The sequence below is a fragment of the Agelaius phoeniceus genome, chromosome 26, assembly GCF_051311805.1.
Source record: "Agelaius phoeniceus isolate bAgePho1 chromosome 26, bAgePho1.hap1, whole genome shotgun sequence".
Taxonomy (NCBI): Eukaryota; Metazoa; Chordata; class Aves; order Passeriformes; family Icteridae; genus Agelaius; species Agelaius phoeniceus.
This window is the reverse complement of record NC_135290.1, coordinates 3,814,863-3,835,532: the sequence shown is the minus strand read 5'-3', so window position 1 is coordinate 3,835,532 and position 20,670 is coordinate 3,814,863. Positions and strand designations below refer to the sequence as shown.

The 20,670-nt window shown below is 57.4% G+C and overlaps 1 long non-coding RNA gene across 2 annotated transcripts in view; it reads right to left on the bottom strand.

Annotated features, from left to right (window-relative positions):
* Positions 1–1,547: 1,547 nt before the first annotated feature.
* The window catches only part of LOC143695765 (uncharacterized), a 47,497-nt gene continuing 28,374 nt past the window's right edge, over positions 1,548–20,670 (bottom strand). For both annotated transcript variants that reach the window (XR_013185295.1, XR_013185296.1), the window contains exon 2: positions 1,548–8,959. This is a non-coding gene — a long non-coding RNA (uncharacterized LOC143695765). The remainder of the gene's footprint in view (positions 8,960–20,670) is intronic.

Here is a 20,670-nt window from a genome sequence, read left to right as displayed (position 1 = left end):
GCTCAGCATCACTTTCTTCCAGGCACCACGGGGCAGGACACAGTCACCCAGGAAGATGGACCAGTCTTGGTGAAGCAGGGACACCCCTTCCACACCACCTGCAAATACCACACCAGTTATTTTAATGCCTTGCTGTGGTACCAGCTGAGGAAAGGCAGAGCCCCAGAGCTGATCTCCTATCAAGCAGGGACTGGCCGCAAGCCCAGTGGCCGTTTCACCACGAACCTGAACACCACAAGCAAATCCAGTGTCCTGCAGCTGGAGGAAGTGGAGCTCTCTGACACTGCCTTGTACCTCTGTGCTGTGCAAGACACCCTGGTGCAGGGAGCTTCCTCAGCTGTGCAACAACCCAGGCCAGGGAGGGCATGTGTCAGTGCAAGGCTGAGCTTGGGAAAGGGACTCTGATCTCACCCTGGTACTCAGCAGAATTTGCATCCACGAGTGTGTACAATGGTCTGGTGGTTTTTACCCCATCCATCCTAGCACTTCACTTAGGAAAATATTTTGGAGTATATTGGCTTATCTCTGCATTTTGCAGTCTCTAAGTAAAAAAGAAAACTATCCCCTGTGCTTGCCTGAGACCTTGTCCTTCCACACCCCAGCCCTGCTGCTTTTGACCCGGCATGTCCTCAGCAGAGCCCAGGGCTGCTTGTGTGTCCCTGCCTTGGGTGCTCTTGGAGCAGCCCCGTTTGCAGGGACACACGTGAAGCACGGATTTGTCTGTGGCTCCACACTGGGTAGGACGGCCCTGGCTCTGTCCGTGAGTGTCCCCGATCGGGAGGGAATTTCCTGACCATGCCAGGGACACCGAGCACCGCTCTGGCCCCGAACAGCACAGAGCAGCAGCTGCCCAGGCTCACAAACAGCCTGAGAGCAGCTGAGCGGGGCCGGCAGCCGCCCGCGGCAGGTGCGTGCAGGGCGGATCGGCTGCCCAGGCGGTGTGGCTGCTGTGTGCGATGGGACGCAGCTGTCCCTTGTCCCTGGCCATGCCAAAGGTCCTTGTGTCGCTGGTGGTGCAGGTGCCGTGAGAGGCGGGGGCTGAGGCCGGCCGGGGCGGAGCTGGCGGCGGCCCAGAGGAGGCGGCACGGCCGAGGCAGAGCCGGGGCTCAGGGGCGCAGCGAGGCTCGGCCGGCGGAGCGGCGGCATGCGGCGGGCTCGGGCCGCGGCGCTGGCCGCGCTGCTCATCGGTGCGTGGGGCTGGGGTGATCCCGCAGGTGCCCGGAGGCTGCCGCCCTGCCTGCCTTCTGCACAGACCTTTGCTCGAGAGCTGTTCTCCTCTTCATCCCTCCCTCTTCTCCATCCTATAGTCCCGCAGAAATCTCCGGGTTATTTTCTCTACCCAACCCTGCACAAGTTTTCTTTCTTTATTACTCACAAAGTCTCTCCATACCCCTTGCTAATTTCCTTCTTTTCTTTTTGTGCTTTCTCCCACATCCTCCCATTCTTCAGCGACTGCACCGATTCTTCTGTCATTCACTCATTCATCTCTCCACAAACCATTCATGGACACTTCCATTCCTGCATATCTTAACGCCCTCTGGGAACTGTTTTCCTCCTCATGTCTCTATGTTCCTGAATATCATTTTCTGCAAAAGAAAAGTGATTGTTGGTTTCTCCGTGGCAGTGGCTGTGGTCAGAGCCCAGGTACAGCAGGAGCCATTCATGGAGACCAGCGAGGGCATCGGCATCAACATCACCTGCTCACATCCCCAAATCCAGACCAGTGATTGGATCCAGTGGTACCGACAGCTCCCTGGCCAAGGACCTGAACTCCTGGCACTCACTATGAAAGAGTCCAAAGAGCTGCCGGGCAGTGCAGGATGGCTGTTGGTGTCGGCAGATCGGAGTTCCAGCTCGCTGTGGCTCGCTGAGCCCCGGCGCGGGGACGCGGCCGTGTATTACTGCGCGCTGGGGGCCACGGGCACAGGAGCCGGGGCTGCGGCCGGGCACGAACCGCCGCGGGCGGGGCCGGCCGGGGCCAGCAGGGGGCGCTGCCGCTCCGCCCGCCGGGCTCCCGGGCCGCGCCTCCGCAGCTCCTTCCTCTGCCCCGAGCCCGCAGCACCGGCCCCGCACGGCCCCGCACGGCCCCCAACACGCCTCACAACCGCCCCAACCTGCACTCACACAGTCCCCACACACAGCCCGGCCTTGCCTCCGGCCGCTCCTTGAGAGCACCGGGGCTGGGAGCTGACAAAGCAGCTGCGCTCACAGGCACACAGGGGCCAATTCCTGGAGTGCTGTCAGGTCCGTAGGTCAGTGCATGAGAGGCGTTTGCATTGAGGTGACAAAGAAATCTCTGTCTCTGCAGAAATGTCTCTGGTCCGTACTGCAAGGTGCATTCTCTCCTGGCTGTGTAAGGCAGGTGTACTTCTAATGCTACCTGAGGATGAAATTCACCTCTCTCCATTTTGTTCTCGTCCTCAGATGTCCACAAATATCCAGGAATGTGCATTCAGCATCTTCCTGAAACAGTAGAACATCTGGTAGGGAGACCCATCAATTGGTTGGAGTAGAGGAGCATTTCATATCATTGAAGGGCTTGCTTATACCCACCCTCCCCCTGACTTCGGTTTGCCCCTTTCCCTTCACTTTAGTAACCTGTCCAGCATCCAGAAGAACAACTGCCAGGATTTAGCAGTGCTGCAAGTGTTGGAGGGAGACACTTGAAAGACTGATCTCCACATGATATTTCTCTCCAGAGACCTGCTCTAGGGACCCCATTTCCTTTGGGGACAGGAGCCTTTCAGCAGCTTCAGGAACTCTTTGGGCTGAGCAAGTTCAGCTGAGGCCACAGTCAGGGCATGTGAAAGGCCAGACTGTCTGGTTCTCTAAGGCTCACATCACATGCATTTTCCTTTCCAAGGGAAGAACAAGGAAAAGGGAAAGTGAGGAACAAAGCACACAATGACACCAATGTAGCAGTAGGTGATAAGGGGAGAAAGAGAGAGCTCAGAGCTCTCCAGCTTCTAATTGATGGGCCATTAGGAAACTGCTGTGAGTTGGCTCAGGCTGAGCTTTGTCAGTGACAAGAAGGGACAAGAGGAACATGAGGATAATGGAGGTTTGAGGGGGTCTTGTGGGGTTAGGGAGCACCCACCAAGGAATGCTTGTGAGGCTGTGCCGCCTCCAGCCATGAGCTTCTTCAAAAGCCATCAGGATTTGGAGATTAGCAATGACCCCAGAGAGCTGAGGACACCTCGGGAGGGTGAGAAACCTCAGCGGGGAAGAAGCCCCTGAATGCGCGGGCCTGGGTGTGCAGCAGAGCTGGGCATTGCAGCTGCGGAGGTGAGGAGCCCACTGCGGGAACAGCCCCTTGCCATGGGGAATGCTCACAATGCCAGGGGCTGAGGGAGCCTCGGGGGCTGCTGCTGGAGGAGCCAGAAACGCACAAGGAGCATTTCAGGCACTGCAAGGACAGGTCATTGCTCTGCCTGCTCCGCCGCTGCTCCCTTTGCTCCCGCCCAGAGTCGTTTGCGGCAGCTCCGTTCTCTCGGCGCTGGGACGTCCTTTCTGCCTCTGCCTCACTCAGCAAACACTTGCTCACTCAGCACCTCGGTCTCGGCATGCACCTCGCTTATCTCATCCTCACCGTCCTCCTGGGCCAGCTCCTGGGTAAGTCCTGCCTTTTCCCCAAGGCTCCCCTCTTCTTCTTCTTTTTTTCCGCCCAGGATATCCTCAAAAGCCTAATCAGGACCATGGGGGAAATGCCAGTGAATGAAGAGAAAAGGATAAGAAAAAACTGCTTTTGATTGTGGTTTTGCAAGTGTTTCCTGAAGAAGCTATTTGATTTGGAAAGGGAAAGGGAAGAGAGAGAAACCTCGGGTCCTTCTATGTCTTTTCTCTCACCTTAAATCCATCTGCCTCTGCCTCTCTCTCCTCATCCACGTGCTGTCACCTCAGGACATCTCAGCTGTGTCTGCAGTGCCATATTGCTCCTGTTTTAGTGTAAATTCCCACATTCTGTCCAACCTGCCCCCGGCACATCACAGTTTTTCATACCATTCCATTATCAGGGTGATCCATTCTGCCTCCAGGCTGACACAGCTCTGCCACAGCTTCCAGTGTTCACTGGCATGGACACAAGCAGGGCTCCCTCTTTCCAAGCTCAGCTTTGTGCGTGCTCAGGAGCTTTCAGAGGTGACAGGAATGGGGAAGCAGATGAACCTTTCTGCTGGACCTGGCTGGGCACCTCAGGGAGCTGGAAGGCTGCTGGTTCCAGCACGCTAAGTTCAGGCATGGCAGGCTGTTCCCTGGTCCTTTAAGCAGAGGGAGCAGGAGCAGGGACACAGCCCAGTTCTCCTTTTGGCAATGCAGAGCAGAGGGCTCCGAACTCCTGCCTAAAATCTCTCCGGACTCTTCTACAAGCCAGGGAGCTTAATCCACCAGCGTTTTCCATGCACTTCAATTTGCTTCCCATTGTGTTTCCCTGTGGAACTGCTCAGCATCACTTTCTTCCAGGCACCACGGGGCAGGACACGGTCACCCAGGAAGATGGACCAGTCTTGGTGAAGCAGGGACACCCCTTCCACACCACCTGCAAATACCACACCAGTTCTTTTACTGCCTTGCTGTGGTACCAGCTGAGGAAAGGCAGAGCCCCAGAGCTGATCTCCTATCAAGCAGGGACTGGCCGCAAGCCCAGTGGCCGTTTCACCACGGTCCTGAACACCACAAGCAAATCCAGTGTCCTGCAGCTGGAGGAAGTGGAGCTCTCTGACACTGCCTTGTACCTCTGTGCTGTGCAAGACACCCTGGTGCAGGGAGCTTCCTCAGCTGTGCAACAACCCAGGCCAGGGAGGGCATGTGTCAGTGCAAGGCTCAGCTTGGCAAAGGGACTCTGATCTCACCCTGATACTCTGCAGAATTTGCATCCACGAGTGTGTACAATGGTCTGGTGGTTTTTACCCCATCCATCCTAGCACTTCACTTAGGAAAATATTTTGGAGTATATTGACTTATCTCTGCATTTTGCAGTCTCTAAGTAAAAAAGAAAAATACCCCCTGTGCTTGCCTGAGACCTTGTCCTTCCACACCCCAGCCCTGCTGCTTTTGACCGCGCATGTCCTCAGCAGAGCCCGGGGCTGCTTGTGTGTCCCTGCCTTGGGTGCTCTTGGAACAGCCCCGTTTGCAGGGACACACGTGAAGCACGGATTTGTCTGTGGCTCCACACTGGGTAGGACGGCCCTGGCTCTGTCCGTGAGTGTCCCCGATCGGGAGAGAATTTCCTGACCATGCCAGGGACACCGAGCACCGCTCTGGCCCCGAACAGCACAGAGCAGCGGCTGCCCAGGCTCACAAACAGCCTGAGAGCAGCTGAGCGGGGCCGGCAGCCGCCCGCGGCAGGTGTGTGCAGGGTGGATCGGCTGCCCAGGCGGTGTGGCTGCTGTGTGCGATGGGACGCAGCTGTCCCTTGTCCCTGGCCATGCCAAAGGTCCTTGTGTCGCTGGTGGTGCAGGTGCCGTGAGAGGCGGGGGCTGAGGCCGGCCGGGGCGGAGCTGGCGGCGGCCCAGAGGAGGCGGCACGGCCGCAGCAGAGCCGGGGCTCAGGGGCACAGCGAGGCTCGGCCGGCGGAGCGGCGGCATGCGGCGGGCTCGGGCCGCGGCGCTGGCCGCGCTGCTCATCGGTGCGTGGGGCTGGGGTGATCCCGCAGGTGCCCGGAGGCTGCCGCCCTGCCTGCCTTCTGCACAGACCTTTGCTCGAGAGCTGTTCTCCTCTTCATCCCTCCCTCTTCTCCATCCTATAGTCCCGCAGAAATCTCCGGGTTATTTTCTCTACCCAACCCTGCACAAGTATTCTTTCTTTATTACTCACAAAGTCTGTCCGTACCCCTTGCTAATTTCCTTCTTGTCTTTTTGTGCTTTCTCCCACATCCTCCCATTCTTCAGCGACTGCACCGATCCTTCTGTCATTCACTCATTCATCTCTCCACAAACCATTCATGGACACTTCCATTCCTGCATATCTTAACGCCCACTGGGAACTGTTTTCCTCCTCATCTCTCTATCTTCCTGAATATCATTTTCTGCAAAAGAAAAGTGATTGTTGGTTTCTCCGTGGCAGTGGCTGTGGTCAGAGCCCAGGTACAGCAGGAGCCATTCATGGAGACCAGCGAGGGCATCGGCATCAACATCACCTGCTCTCATCCCAAAATCCAGATCGGTGATTGGATCCAGTGGTACCGACAGCTCCCTGGCCAAGGACCTGAACTCCTCGCACTCACTATGAAAGAGTCCAAAGAGCTGCCGGGCAGTGCAGGATGGCTGTTGGTGTCGGCAGATCGGAGTTCCAGCTCGCTGTGGCTCGCTGAGCCCCGGCGCGGGGACGCGGCCGTGTATTACTGCGCGCTGGGAGCCACGGGCACAGGAGCCGGGGCTGCGGCCGGGCACGAACCGCCGCGGGCGGGGCCGGCCGGGGCCAGCAGGGGGCGCTGCCGCTCCGCCCGCCGGGCTCCCGGGCCGCGCCTCCGCAGCTCCTTCCTCTGCCCCGAGCCCGCAGCACCGGCCCCGCACGGCCCCGCACGGCCCCCAACACGCCTCACAACCGCCCCAACCTGCACTCACACAGTCCCCACACACAGCCCGGCCTCTCCTCGGGCCGCTCCTTGAGAGCACCTGGGCTGGGAGCTGACAAAGCAGCTGCGCTCACAGGCACACAGGGGCTAATTCCTGGAGTGCTGTCAGGTCAGTAGGTCAGTGCATGAGAGGGGTTTGCATTGAGGTGACAAAGAAATCTCTGTCTCTGCAGAAATGTCTCTGGTCCATACTGCAAGGTGCATTCTCTCCTGGCTGTGTAAGGCAGGTGTACTTGTAATGCCACCTGAGGATGAAATTCACCTCTCTACATTTTGTTCTCGTCCGCAGATGTCCACAAATATCCAGGAATGTGCATTCAGCATCTTGCTGAAACAGTAGAACATCTGGTAGGGAGACCAATCAATTGGTTGGAGTAGAGGAGCATTTCATATCGTTGAAGGGCTTGCTTATACCCACCCTCCCCCTGACTTCGGTTTGCCCCTTTCCCTTCGCTTTAGGAACCTGTCCAGCATCCAGAAGAACAACTGCCAGGATTTAGCAGTGCTGCAAGTGTTGGAGGGAGACACTTGAAAGACTGATCTCCACATGATATTTCCCTCCAGAGACTTGCTCTAGAGACCCCATTTCCTTTGGGGACAGGAGCCTTTCAGCAGCTTCAGGAACTCTTTGGGCTGAGCAAGTTCAGCTGCGGCCACAGTCAGGGCATGTGAAAGGCCAGACTGTCTGGTTCTCTAAGGCTCACATCACATCCATTTTCCTTTCCAAGGGAAGAACAAGGAAAAGGGAAAGTGAGGAACAAAGCACACAATGACACCAAGGTAGCAGTAGGTGATAAGGGGAGAAAGAGAGAGCTCAGAGCTCTCCAGCTTCTAATTGATGGGCCATTAGGAAACTGCTGCGAGTTGGCTCAGGCTGAGCTTTGTCAGTGACAAGAAGGGACAAGAGGAACATGAGGATAATGGAGGTTTGAGGGGGTCTTGTGGGGTTAGGGAGCACCCACCAAGGAATGCTTGTGAGGCTGTGCCGCCTCCAGCCATGAGGTTCTTCAAAGCCATCAGGATTTGGAGATTAGCAATGACCCCAGAGAGCTGAGGACACCTCGGGAGGGTGAGAAACCTCAGCGGGGAAGAAGCCCCTGAATGCCCGGGCCTGGGTGTGCAGCAGAGCTGGGCATTGCAGCTGCGGAGGTGAGGAGCCCACTGCGGGAACAGCCCCTTGCCATGGGAATGCTCACAATGCCAGGGGCTGAGGGAGCCTCGGGGGCTGCTGCTGGAGGAGCCAGAAACGCACAAGGAGCATTTCAGGCACTGCAAGGAGAGGTCATTGCTCTGCCTGCTCCGCCGCTGCTCCCTTTGCTCCCGCCCAGAGTCGTTTGCGGCAGCTCCGTTCTCTCGGCGCTGGGACGTCCTTTCTGCCTCTGCCTCACTCAGCAAACACTTGCTCACTCAGCACCTCGGTCTCGGCATGCACCTCGCTTATCTCATCCTCACCGTCCTCCTGGGCCAGCTCCTGGGTAAGTCCTGCCTTTTCCCCAAGGCTCCCCTCTTCTTCTTCTTCTTCTTCTGCCCAGGATATCCTCAAAAGCCTAATCAGGACCATGGGGGAAATGCCAGTGAATAAAGGGAAAAGGATAAGAAAAAACTGCTTTTGTTTGTGGTTTTGCAAGTGTTTCCTGAAGAAGCCATTCGATTTGGAAAGGGAAAGGGAAGAGAGAGAAACCTCGGGTCCTTCTGTGTCTTTTCTCTCACCTTAAATCCATCTGCCTCTGCCTCTCTCTCCTCATCCACGTGCTGTCACCTCAGGAGATCTCAGCTGTGTCTGCAGTGCCATATTGCTCCTGTTTTAGTGTAAATTCCCACATTCTGTCCAACCTGCCCCCGGCACCTCGCAGTTTTTCATACCATTCCATTATCAGGGTGTTCCATTCTGCCTCCAGGCTGACACAGCTCTGCCACAGCTTCCCGTGTTCACTGGCATGGACACAAGCAGGGCTCCCTCTTTCCAAGCTCAGCTTTGTGTGTGCTCAGGAGCTTTCAGAGGTGACAGGAATGGGGAAGCAGATGAACCTTTCTGCTGGACCTGGCTGGGCACCTCAGGGAGCTGGAAGGCTGCTGGTTCCAGCACACAAAGTTCAGGCATGGCAGGCTGTTCCCTGGTCCTTTAAGCAGAGGGAGCAGGAGCAGGGACACAGCCCAGCTCTCCTTTTGGCGATGCAGAGCAGAGAGCTCCGAACTCCTGCCCAAAATCTCTCAAGACTCTGCCACAAGGCAGGGACCATTCTCCACCAGCGTTTTCCATGCACTTCCCATTGTATTTCCCTGTGGAACTGCTCAGCATCACTTTCTTCCAGGCACCACGGGGCAGGACACGGTCACCCAGGAAGATGGACCAGTCTTGGTGAAGCAGGGACACCCCTTCCACACCACCTGCAAATACCACACCAGTTCTTTTACTGCCTTGCTGTGGTACCAGCTGAGGAAAGGCAGAGCCCCAGAGCTGATCTCCTATCAAGCAGGGACTGGCCGCAAGCCCAGTGGCCGTTTCAGCACGGTCCTGAACACCACAAGCAAATCCAGTGTCCTGCAGCTGGAGGAAGTGGAGCTCTCTGACACTGCCTTGTACCTCTGTGCTGTGCGAGACACCCTGGTGCAGGGAGCTTCCTCAGCTGTGCAACAACCCAGGCCAGGGAGGGCATGTGTCAGTGCAAGGCTGAGCTTGGCAAAGGGACTCTGATCTCACCCTGATACTCTGCAGAATTTGCATCCACATGTGGGTACAATGGTCTGGTGGTTTTTACCCCATCCATCCTAGCACTTCACTTAGGAAAATACTTTGGAGTATATTGACTTATCTCTGCATTTTGCAGTCTCTAAGTAAAAAAGAAAACTATCCCCTGTGCTTGCCTGAGACCTTGTCCTTCCACACCCCAGCCCTGCTGCTTTTGACCGCGCATGTCCTCATCAGAGCCCGGGGCTGCTTGTGTGTCCCTGCCTTGGGTGCTCTTGGAGCAGCCCCGTTTGCAGGGACACACGTGAAGCACGGATTTGTCTGTGGCTCCACACTGGGTAGGACGGCCCTGGCTCTGTCCGTGAGTGTCCCCGATCGGGAGGGAATTTCCTGACCATGCCAGGGACACCGAGCACCGCTCTGGCCCCGAACAGCACAGAGCAGCGGCTGCCCAGGCTCACAAACAGCCTGAGAGCAGCTGAGCGGGGCCGGCAGCCGCCCGCGGCAGGTGTGTGCAGGGTGGATCGTCTGCCCAGGCGGTGTGGCTGCTGTGTGCGATGGGACGCAGCTGTCCCTTGTCCCTGGCCATGCCAAAGGTCCTTGTGTCGCTGGTGGTGCAGGTGCCGTGAGAGGCGGGGGCTGAGGCCGGCCGGGGCGTGGCTGGCGGCGGCCCAGAGGAGGCGGCACGGCCGCAGCAGAGCCGGGGCTCAGGGGCACAGCGAGGCTCGGCCGGCGGAGCGGCGGCATGCGGCGGGCTCGGGCCGCGGCGCTGCCCGCGCTGCTCATCGGTGCGTGGGGCTGGGGTGATCCCGCAGGTGCCCGGAGGCTGCCGCCCTGCCTGCCTTCTGCACAGACCTTTGCTCGAGAGCTGTTCTCCTCTTCATCCCTCCCTCTTCTCCATCCTGAACTTCTATTCTCTTCCAAAACCCGCACAAACATTCCTTCTTTATAGCTCATGAAATCAGTCTTTACCCCTGTCTAATATTCTTCTTGCCTTTTTGTGCTTTCTCTCACATCCTCCCATTCTCCAGCGACTGCACCGATCCTTCTGTCATTCACTCATTCATCTCTTCACAAACCATTCATGGACACTTCCATTCCTGTATATCTCCATGGCATCCTCTGGGAACTGTTTTCCTCCTCATCTCTCTGTGATGAGTGAGATGAGGAGGAAAACAGTTCCCAAAGGAACTGGGAAAGCTTGTGCAGGCTTTGTTCTGGGGACTGGCAGGCAGAGCTGGGTATAGAAAGTAGGAATTGAAGTTTGTTCTTTTTCTTTCCCTGGCAGTGGCTGCGGTCAGAGCCCAGGTACAGCAGGAGCCGTTCCTGGAGACCACCGAGGGCACCAGTATCACCATCAAGTGCTCACACCCCAATATCCGGACTGGTGATTTCATCCATTTTTACCGTCAGCTGCCGGGCCAAAGACCCGAACTCCTGGCCGTCACTCCTAAATCGACCAAGCAGATGCGAGTCCCTAAAGGGCGTCTGTCGGTGTCGGCAGATCGGAGTTCGAGCGCGCTGTGGCTCGCTGAGCCCCGGCGCGGGGACGCGGCCGTGTATTACTGCGCGCTGCGGGACACGGGCACAGGAGCCGGGGCTGCGGCCGGGCACGAACCGCCGCGGGCGGGGCCGGCCGGGGCCAGCAGGGGGCGCTGCCGCTCCGCCCGCCGGGCTCCCGGGCCGCGCCTCCGCAGCTCCTTCCTCTGCCCCGAGCCCGCAGCACCGACAGCGCCAATGGCACCCAAAGGCCCACACACTCCGGGCCTGCTGGCCCTCACTGGCACTGCTATTGCTTCTCCTCACTTCCATCACACCCCTGAGACTCCCGGATGCCATTCTGGGAATAAAGCAGCACCCACATTTGGAGAAGCAGCATTAAAAGATCTCCTACTGCACGTACACAAGTTCACAGTATCACAAACACACTCCGGAACTTGCATACACCAAAGAGTAACTCATAGCTCTGCATTTATGAAGAGCTGTGTGCACACACATTTCCAAAGGGGACCCAGGCACAGACACTTCTCCTTCTGCCGTGTCCCCACTGATGTGCAAACACGCACACTCGCTCCCATTCCTGCTTCTGCACCCAAGTCTGTGCACACACATCTATATGAACACTCCTGTCCAGAGATGTGCACACAAAAAGCACATCCCAAAACGGATCAATTCCCACACACTTACATATACACCTTCCCTTCTTCCCTCTTCAGCTCACTCTGATTGTCACTGTTTCTTGCCTCCACATGTGTCAGCATTGGGCTTCTGGTTCCCACCCTGTCCTGATGAAATTGACTTCAGGAAAGTATTTGTGCCTCTCTGGACATCTTATACTCTATTCTGCCTGTCAGAACAGAAACCATGCCATTGCCTTGCCTGACTCTTTGTCCTTCCTCACAAGGCTCCAGCCATGCTGCAGTTGCTCCCAGGTTTCCTATGACAGGTCCATGGCTGATTGTGTCCTTGCCTGTGCTCCAGGTTTGTGTGTGCTTGTGTTCAAGTAGGGTGTACAGGAATCCATGTTTGAGCACAAATTCGGGCATGAATGCCCCTGATGGGCAGAAGCCTCTGCGTGTGTGTCTGTGTGTGTGTGTGTCTGTGTCTGAGTCTGTGTGTGTGTGTCTGTTTGTTACTTCACCAGTGAAATGCCTTGATCACACTGGAGATGCTCTCCACTGCTCTGCCCTGTGCACCACAGAGCAGCATTTGCCCAGATTCAGAAGGAGTCCGCAGGAGATCCTGCAGGACATTTGTCCAGGGAACTGGTGCTGAAATGCAGTTTCTGCTTCCTGGGCCCTCCTTTTCCAGCTGCTCAAAACAGAGACACAGAGACATGCAGACAATGGACACACAGACGGATCTCTCCAGGCCAGTGCACAGCTGCTCTCCCCTGAGATGCATCACGTTGGTTTCGTGGACATGGAGAAAGGCTGGGGCTTTATGCCAAGGTCTTGAATCTGGGAATGTGGATTTCCTTCCAGTGCCCTGAAGGACAATTCGGGAGTCCCCACATGACACAAAGGGACAGTGTGAGGGAATAGATTATGGGAGCGAAGGAAAGCCAGGCACTGTCAATGGTGATGTCCACGATCCCAGCCCGATCGCTGCCCCCCAGGCCGGCCCCGCCGCTTGCGACGTGCAGAGAGCCGAGCGCCGCCCCGCAGGCCCCGCGCTCGCCTCGCCTCCGTTCCCTGCCAGGACTCGGCGAGAGCCCGAGCGGCAGCGGCGCAGGGCTCAGCCCCGGGGCGGAGCTGGCGGCGGCCCAGAGGAGGCGGCACGGCCGCAGCAGAGCCGGGGCTCGGGGGCACAGCGAGGCTCGGCCGGCGGAGCGGCGGCATGCGGCGGGCTCGGGCCGCGGCGCTGGCCGCGCTGGCCGCGCTGCTCATCGGTGCGTGGGGGTGGCGGTGGAGGTGGCGGAGGCCGGGGCTGGGGATGCCTGGGATGAGCATTGGGCTCGGCATTTGTCTCTGGCACACTTGCTGCTACGTGCTTCTTCTCTCACTGCCCGCAACCCTCCTCTCCTCAATGAATCTATTTTCTCTCAGCTTCCCCTGCTCCACTATTCAATTTCTTTAGTAATTCATTGATTCATTCAATCATTCACTAAGCCATGCATTTCAGCCAATCTCTTTTCCTCATTCCAGTCTCCCCTTCAGCAGTCTGACACTTCTCCCACAGTCTTATTTCCCCCAAATATACCACATTCTTAATTCCAAGTAATTCGTTTCAGAGAAACAGTCTCGCCATGCTTTTTTGTCAGCATATTGCAGCTGCCTGTGATCTGTCCTCCTCTACCCTCTTCCCTCTTCCCGTGCAAGGCATTTGCTGCCGATGGAAAGTGATTGTTGGTTTCTCCATGGCAGTGGCTGTGGCCAGAGCCCAGGTAGAGCAGGCGCCAACAGTGGAGACCACCGAGGGCACCGGCATCAACATCACCTGCTCACATCCAAAAATCCAGAGAAACGAATTGATCTACTGGTACCAAAAACTTCCAGGCCGAGGACCCGAACTCTTCGTAAGCATTCACAAAGACTCCAAGGAGCTGCCGGGCAGTGCGGGCCATGTGTTGGTGTCGGCAGATCGGAGTTCCAGCTCGCTGTGGCTCGCTGAGCCCCGGCGCGGGGACGCGGCCGTGTATTACTGCGCGCTGGGGGCCACGGGCAGAGGAGCCGGGGCTGCGGCCGGGCACGAACCGCCGCGGGCGGGGCCGGCCGGGGCCAGCAGGGGGCGCTGCCGCTCCGCCCGCCGGGCTCCCGGGCCGCGCCTCCGCAGCTCCTTCCTCTGCCCCGAGCCCGCAGCACCGACAGCGCCAATGGCACCCAAAGGCCCACACACTCCGCGCCTGCTGGCCCTCACTGGCACTGCTATTGCTTCTCCTCACTTCCATCACATCCCTGAGACTCCCGGATGCCTTGCTGGGAATAAAGCAGCAGCCACAGTTGGAGAAGCAGTATTAAAAGATCTCCTACTGCACGTACACAAGTTCACAGTATCACAAACACACTCTGGAGCTTGAACATACCCAAAGAGTAACTCATAACTCTGCATTTATGGAGAGGTGTGTGCTCTCACGTTTCCAAAGGAGACCCAGGCACAGACACTTCTCCTTCTGCCATATCCCCACTGATGTGCAAACATGCATACCTGCTCCCATTCCTGCTCCTGCACCCCAGTCTGTGCACACACATCTACATGAACAATCCTGTCCAGAGATGTGCACACAAAAAGCACATCCCAAAACGGATCAATTCCCACACACTTACATATACACCTTCCCTTCTTCCCTCTTCAGCTCACTCTGATTGTCACTGTTTCTTGCCTCCACATGTGTCAGTATTGGGCTTCTGGTTCCCACCCTGTCCTGATGAAATTGATTTCAGGAAAGTATTTGTGCCTCTCTGGACATCTTATACTCTATTCTGCCTGTCAGAACAGAAACCATGCCATTGCCTTGCCTGACTCCTTGTCCTTCCCCACAAGGCTCCAGCCCTGCTGCAGTTGCTCCCAGGTTTCCTGTGAAGGGTCCATGGCTGATTTTGTGCCCTCCTGTGCCCCTGGTTTGTGTGTGCTTGTTTTCAAGTAGGGTGTACAGGAATCCATGTGGGAGCACAAATTCGGGCATGAATCCCCCTGATGGGCAGAAGCTTCTGCGTGTGTGTGTGTGTATTTGTGTGTGTGTCTGTGTCTGAGTCTGTTTGTTACTTCACCAGTGAAATGCCTTGATCACACTGGAGATGCTCTCCACTGCTCTGCCCTGTGCATCACAGAGCAGCATTTGCCCAGATTCAGAAGGAGCCCGCAGGAGATCCTGCAGGACATTTGTCCAGGGAAGAAACTGCTGAAATGCAGTTTCTTCTTCCTGGGCCCTCCTTTTCCAGCTGCTCAAAACAGAGACACAGAGACATGCGGACAGCGGACACACAGACGGATCTCTCCAGGCCAGTGCACAGCTGCTCTCCCCTGAGATGCATCACGTTGGTTTCGTGGACACGGAGAAAGGCTGAGGCTTTATGCCCAGGTCTTGAATTTGTGAGTTTGGATTTCCCTCTAGTGCCCTGACGGACAATTCGGGAGTCCCCACATGACAGCAAAGGGACAATGTGAGGGAACAGATTATGGGAGCGAAGGAAACGCAGGCACTGTCAATGGTGATGTCCACGATCCCAGCCCGATCGCTGCCCCCCAGGCCGGCCCCGCCGCTTGCGACGTGCAGAGAGCCGAGCGCCGCCCCGCAGGCCCCGCGCTCGCCTCGCCTCCGTTCCCTGCCAGGACTCGGCGAGAGCCCGAGCGGCAGCGGCGCAGGGCTCAGCCCCGGGGCGGAGCTGGCGGCGGCCCAGAGGAGGCGGCACGGCCGCAGCAGAGCCGGGGCTCAGGGGCACAGCGAGGCTCGGCCGGCGGAGCGGCGGCATGCGGCGGGCTCGGGCCGCGGCGCTGGCCGCGCTGGCCGCGCTGCTCATCGGTGCGTGGGGGTGGCGAAAGGGTCTGCGGTCTTGCGATGGGCGCATCCCGCAGATCCCCAGAGGCTGCCGTCCTGCCTGTCTTATTCACAGACCTCTTCTCGAGAGCTGTTCTCTTCTTCATCTCTTTCTCTTTTTCATCCCAATGTCCCTCAGAAATGTCCTGATTCTATTCTATGTCTAACCCTGCACAAGCATTCCATTCCTGTCCTTCGTTATTGCTTACAAAGTCAGTCCTTAGCCCTTCTAACTCTTTGTCTATTATTTTTGCGTTTCTCCCACATCCTTCTATTCTCCAGTTACTGCTCCTAACATTCCCACATTCATCTCTCCATACATCAGGAATGGACAATTCTATTCCTGCTTATCCTAAATTCTCTCAGTACTGTTTTTCTCATCATCTCTGTACGTTCCTGACTGGTAATGGGGGATTTGATCTGTGCACTGGGGACAGTGTAGGATTTAGATTAGATCCATTTTCTGTTCCCGGCAGTGGCTTCAGGCAGAGCCCAGGTGCAGCAGGAGCCATTCCTGGAGACCACCGAGGGCACCGGCATCAACATCACCTGCTCCCACTCCAACAAACGCGGCACTGATAACATCAATTTCTACCGTCAGCTCCCTGGCCAAAGGCCCGAATTCCTCGCAGCTGTTTATAGAGGCTCCAAGCCCCTGCCGGGCATTGCAGGATCGCTGTCGGTGTCGGAGGACGGCAGTTGGAGCTCGCTGTGGCTCGCTGAGCCCCGGCGCGGGGACGCGGCCGTGTATTACTGCGCGCTGGGGGCCACGGGCACAGGAGCCGGGGCTGCGGCCGGGCACGAACCGCCGCGGGCGGGGCCGGCCGGGGCCAGCAGGGGGCGCTGCCGCTCCGCCCGCCGGGCTCCCGGGCCGCGCCTCCGCAGCTCCTTCCTCTGCCCCGAGCCCGCAGCACCGACAGCGCCAATGGCACCCAAAGGCCCACACACTCCGCGCCTGCTGGCCCTCACTGGCACTGCTATTGCTTCTCCTCACTTCCATCACACCCCTGAGACTCCCGGATGCCTTGCTGGGAATAAAGCAGCACCCAGAGTAGGAGAAGAAGTAATTAAAGAACTCCTACTGCACGTACACAAGTTCACAGTATCACAAACACACTCTGGAACTTGCACACACCCCAAGAGTAACTCATAGCTCTGCATTTATGAAGAGCTGTGTGCACACACATTTCCCAAGGAGACACAGGCACAGACACTCCTCCTTCTGCCGTGTCCCCACTGCTGTGCAAATACGCACACTCGCTCCCATTCCTGCTCCTGCACCCCAGTCTGTGCATGCACCTCTACATGAACAATCCTGACCAGAGATGTGCACACCTAAATCACAACCCAACACGGAACTATTCCCTCAAACATCCACCATCCTTCACTTCTCTGCTCACCCTGATTGTCACTGGTTTTTGCCGCCCCATGTGTCACCCTTGGTCTGCTGGTTCCAACCTACCCTGTTGAAACTGCCTATAAGAATGTATTTGTGCCTCTCTGGACATCTAACCCTGTGTTGAGCCTGTGACTACACATACCAAGCCAGGGCCTTGCCTGACTGCTGGTCCTTCTCCAGACGGCTCCTGCTGCAGCTGTTCCCAGGTTTCCTCAGACATGTCCTTGCCTGGGATAAAAGGACACTCAGATACATGGACAGATGGAGATATGGGGAGAGGGACACAAGGACACACAGACAGGTCTCTCCAGGCCAGTGCACAGCTGCTCTCCCCTGAGCTATATCAGATTGGTCTTTTGGACACAGGGAAAGGGTAAAGCATTTATGCCCAGGTCCTGTATCCGTGTGTGTGGATTTCCTTCCAGTGCCCTGAAGGACAATTCGGGAGTCACCACATGACAGCCAAGGGACAATGTGAGGGAACAGATTATGGGAGCGGAGGAAAGCCAGGCACTGTCAATGGTGATGTCCACCATCCCAGCCCGATCGCTGCCCCCCAGGCCGGCCCCGCCGCTTGCGACGTGCAGAGAGCCGAGCGCCGCCCCGCAGGCCCCGCGCTCGCCTCGCCTCCGTTCCCTGCCAGGACTCGGCGAGAGCCCGAGCGGCAGCGGCGCAGGGCTCAGCCCCGGGGCGGAGCTGGCGGCGGCCCAGAGGAGGCGGCACGGCCGCAGCAGAGCCGGGGCTCAGGGGCACAGCGAGGCTCGGCCGGCGGAGCGGCGGCATGCGGCGGGCTCGGGCCGCGGCGCTGGCCGCGCTGGCCGTGGTTCTGATCGGTGCGTGGGGAAAGCAGCAGTGGGGGACGTCGGGGGGCTGGCTGAGACCCCGCTCGCCCGAAGATTTATCTCCTACCCTTCTTCTCCTTCTCAGTTCTTGTTAGCTCTCTGTCCCCTCCTCTGCCGTCATAGGGGTTTCTTTTACCTCACTGAAATCCTTCCCAGCGAATTTGCCTATGCTACTCCAATTTTCCATCCATCCATCCATCCATCCATCCATCCATCCATCCATCCATCCATCCATCCATCCGTCCATCCATTCATGCAATCCATCAATCCATGCAAATCTATTTTCCTCATCCCTGTCAACTCTTAAAAATTCCAATTGTCCTTTAAAATATCCCTCATCGATTCTTTTCCCCTGCCAAACCCTCTCGGAGCAATATTCTCTCTATACTTTATTATTAGAAAGCCGCCCTGTTAACGCTGCTCTCTCTACCTCCCCATCACCTACTGCATGGCATTTTCTGATAAAGAAAAGTGATTGTGCTTTTCTCTGTGGCAGTGGCTGCGGCCAGAGCCCAGATAGAGCAGGAGCCGGCACTGGACACCACCGAGGGCACCGGCATCAACATCACCTGCTCACATCCAAAAATCCAGCCCACCGATTGGATCCAGTGGTACCGTCTGCTCCCGGGCCAAGGACCTGACCTCCTCGCACTCACTCTTAAAGACTCCAAGGAGCTGCCGGGCAGTGCGGGCCATGTGTTGGTGTCGGCAGATCGGAGTTCCAGCTCGCTGTGGCTCGCTGAGCCCCGGCGCGGGGACGCGGCCGTGTATTACTGCGCGCTGGGGGCCACGGGCACAGGAGCCGGGGCTGCGGCCGGGCACGAACCGCCGCGGGCGGGGCCGGCCGGGGCCAGCAGGGGGCGCTGCCGCTCCGCCCGCCGGGCTCCCGGGCCGCGCCTCCGCAGCTCCTTCCTCTGCCCCGAGCCCGCAGCACCGACAGCGCCAATGGCACCCAAAGGCCCACACACTCCGCGCCTGCTGGCCCTCACTGGCACTGCTATTGCTTCTCCTCACTTCCATCACATCCCTGAGACTCCCTGATGCCTTGATGGGTATAAAGCAGCACCCAGATTAGAAGAAGACGTAATTAAAAAACTCCTCCTGCACATAGACGAGTTCACGGTACCACAAACACACTGTGGAGCTTGCACAAACCCAAAGAGTAACTCATAGCCCTGCATTAATGAAGATGTGGGTACACAAACATTTCCAAAGGGGACCCAGGCACAGACACTTCTCCTTCTGCCATGTCCCCACTGATGTGCAAACACGGACGCTAGCTCCTATTCCTGCTCCTGCACACAAGTCCTTGCAAACACATCTATGTGAACCCTCCTGTCCAGAGAGGGGCACACATAAATCACACCCCGACACGGATCTACTCTCACACATGGCCTCCCTTCTTCCCTCCTCAGCTCACCCTGATGGTCACTGGTTTTTGCCTCCCCATCTGTTGCCATCACGCTGCCGGTTCTGAACCTGCCTTGTTAAAATTGCCTTCAGGAAAGCAGTCATGCGTCCCTGGACATCTTACCCTCAGTTCAGCCTGGGAGTACACAAACCATGCCAGGGCCTTGCCTGACTCCTTGTCCTTGCCCACAAGGCTCCAGCCCTGCTGCAGTTGTTCCCAAATTTCCTCAGCAGCATCCATGGCTGATTGTGTCCATGCCTGTGTTCCTGGTTTGTGTGCACTTGTGTTAAGGCAGGGTGCACAGGAATCCATGTGGGAGCAAATGTTCATGCATGAATCCCCGCAATGTGCAGGAGTCTCTGGGTGTCTGTGTGTCTGTCTGTGGGTGTCTGTGCCCTTTTGTGTAACTCAGCCAGTGAAATGCCTTGATCACACTGGGGATGCTCTCCCTTGCTCTGCCCTGAGCATCACAGAGCAGCATTTGACCAAACTCAGAAGAAGCCCGGGTGTAACTGGACAATGATGCAGCAGCGTGCAGGAGATTTGCCCAGGGAAGAGGCTCTGAAATGCAGTCCCAGGGTCCTGAGCCCTCCTTTTCCAGCTGCTCTAAACACAGACTCACAGACACACGGACATATACACACAGGTCTCTTCATGCCAGTGCACAGCTGCTCTCCCCTGAACTGCATCCCATGCATTTCTTGGACATGGAGAAAGGCTGAGGCTTTATGCCCAGGTTCTGAATCCGTGAGTGTGGATTTCCTTCCAGTGCCCTGAAGGACAATTCGGGAGTCCCCACATGACAGCCAAGGGACAATGTGAGGGAACAGATTATGGAGTGAAGGAAAGCCAGGCACTGTCAATGGTGATGTCCACGATCCCAGCCCGATCGCTGCCCCCCAGGCCGGCCCCGCCGCTTGCGACGTGCAGAGAGCCGAGCGCCGCCCCGCAGGCCCCGCGCTCGCCTCGCCTCCGTTCCCTGCCAGGACTCGGCGAGAGCCCGAGCGGCAGCGGCGCAGGGCTCAGCCCCGGGGCGGAGCTGGCGGCGGCCCAGAGGAGGCGGCACGGCCGCAGCAGAGCCGGGGCTCGGGGGCACAGCGAGGCTCGGCCGGCGGAGCGGCGGCATGCGGCGGGCTCGGGCCGCGGCGCTGGCCGCGCTGGCCGCGCTGCTCATCGGTGCGTGGGGGTGGCGAAAGGGTCTGCGGGCTGGGGCTGCGATGATCCCGCAAGTCCCTGGAAGCTGCCGTCCTCCCTGGCTTATTCTCAGACCTTTTCCCAAGAGCTGTGCCCTTGTTTTTCTCTCCTTCTTCTTCATTGCATAGTCCCAGGAAAATCACCTGATTCTGTCTCCAACCCTGCACAAGCATTCCATTCCTCTCCTTCTTTATTATTTACAAAGTCAGTCCTTAGGCATTCTAACTTTCCTTCTTTTATGTCTGTGCTTTCTCCCACGTCCCTCCATTCTCCTGTGACTGCCCCGTTCTTCCTGTCATTCCTGCATTCATCTCTCCACAAACCGTTCATGGACACTTCCTTTCCTGCTAATGGTGAAATCCCTTCGCTCCTCTTTATGTCCTCATCTCTGTACGTCCCTGACTGTTTCTGTGAGATCGGTACTATGCAGTAGGGCAGTGTAGAATTTCAGATTTGTCCTTTTTCTGTCTCTGGCAGTGGCAACAGGCAGAGCCCAGGTGCAGCAGGAACCATTCCTGGAGACCACCGAGGGCACCGGCATCAACATCACCTGCACACACACCAAGACCAATGATAACATCCATTTC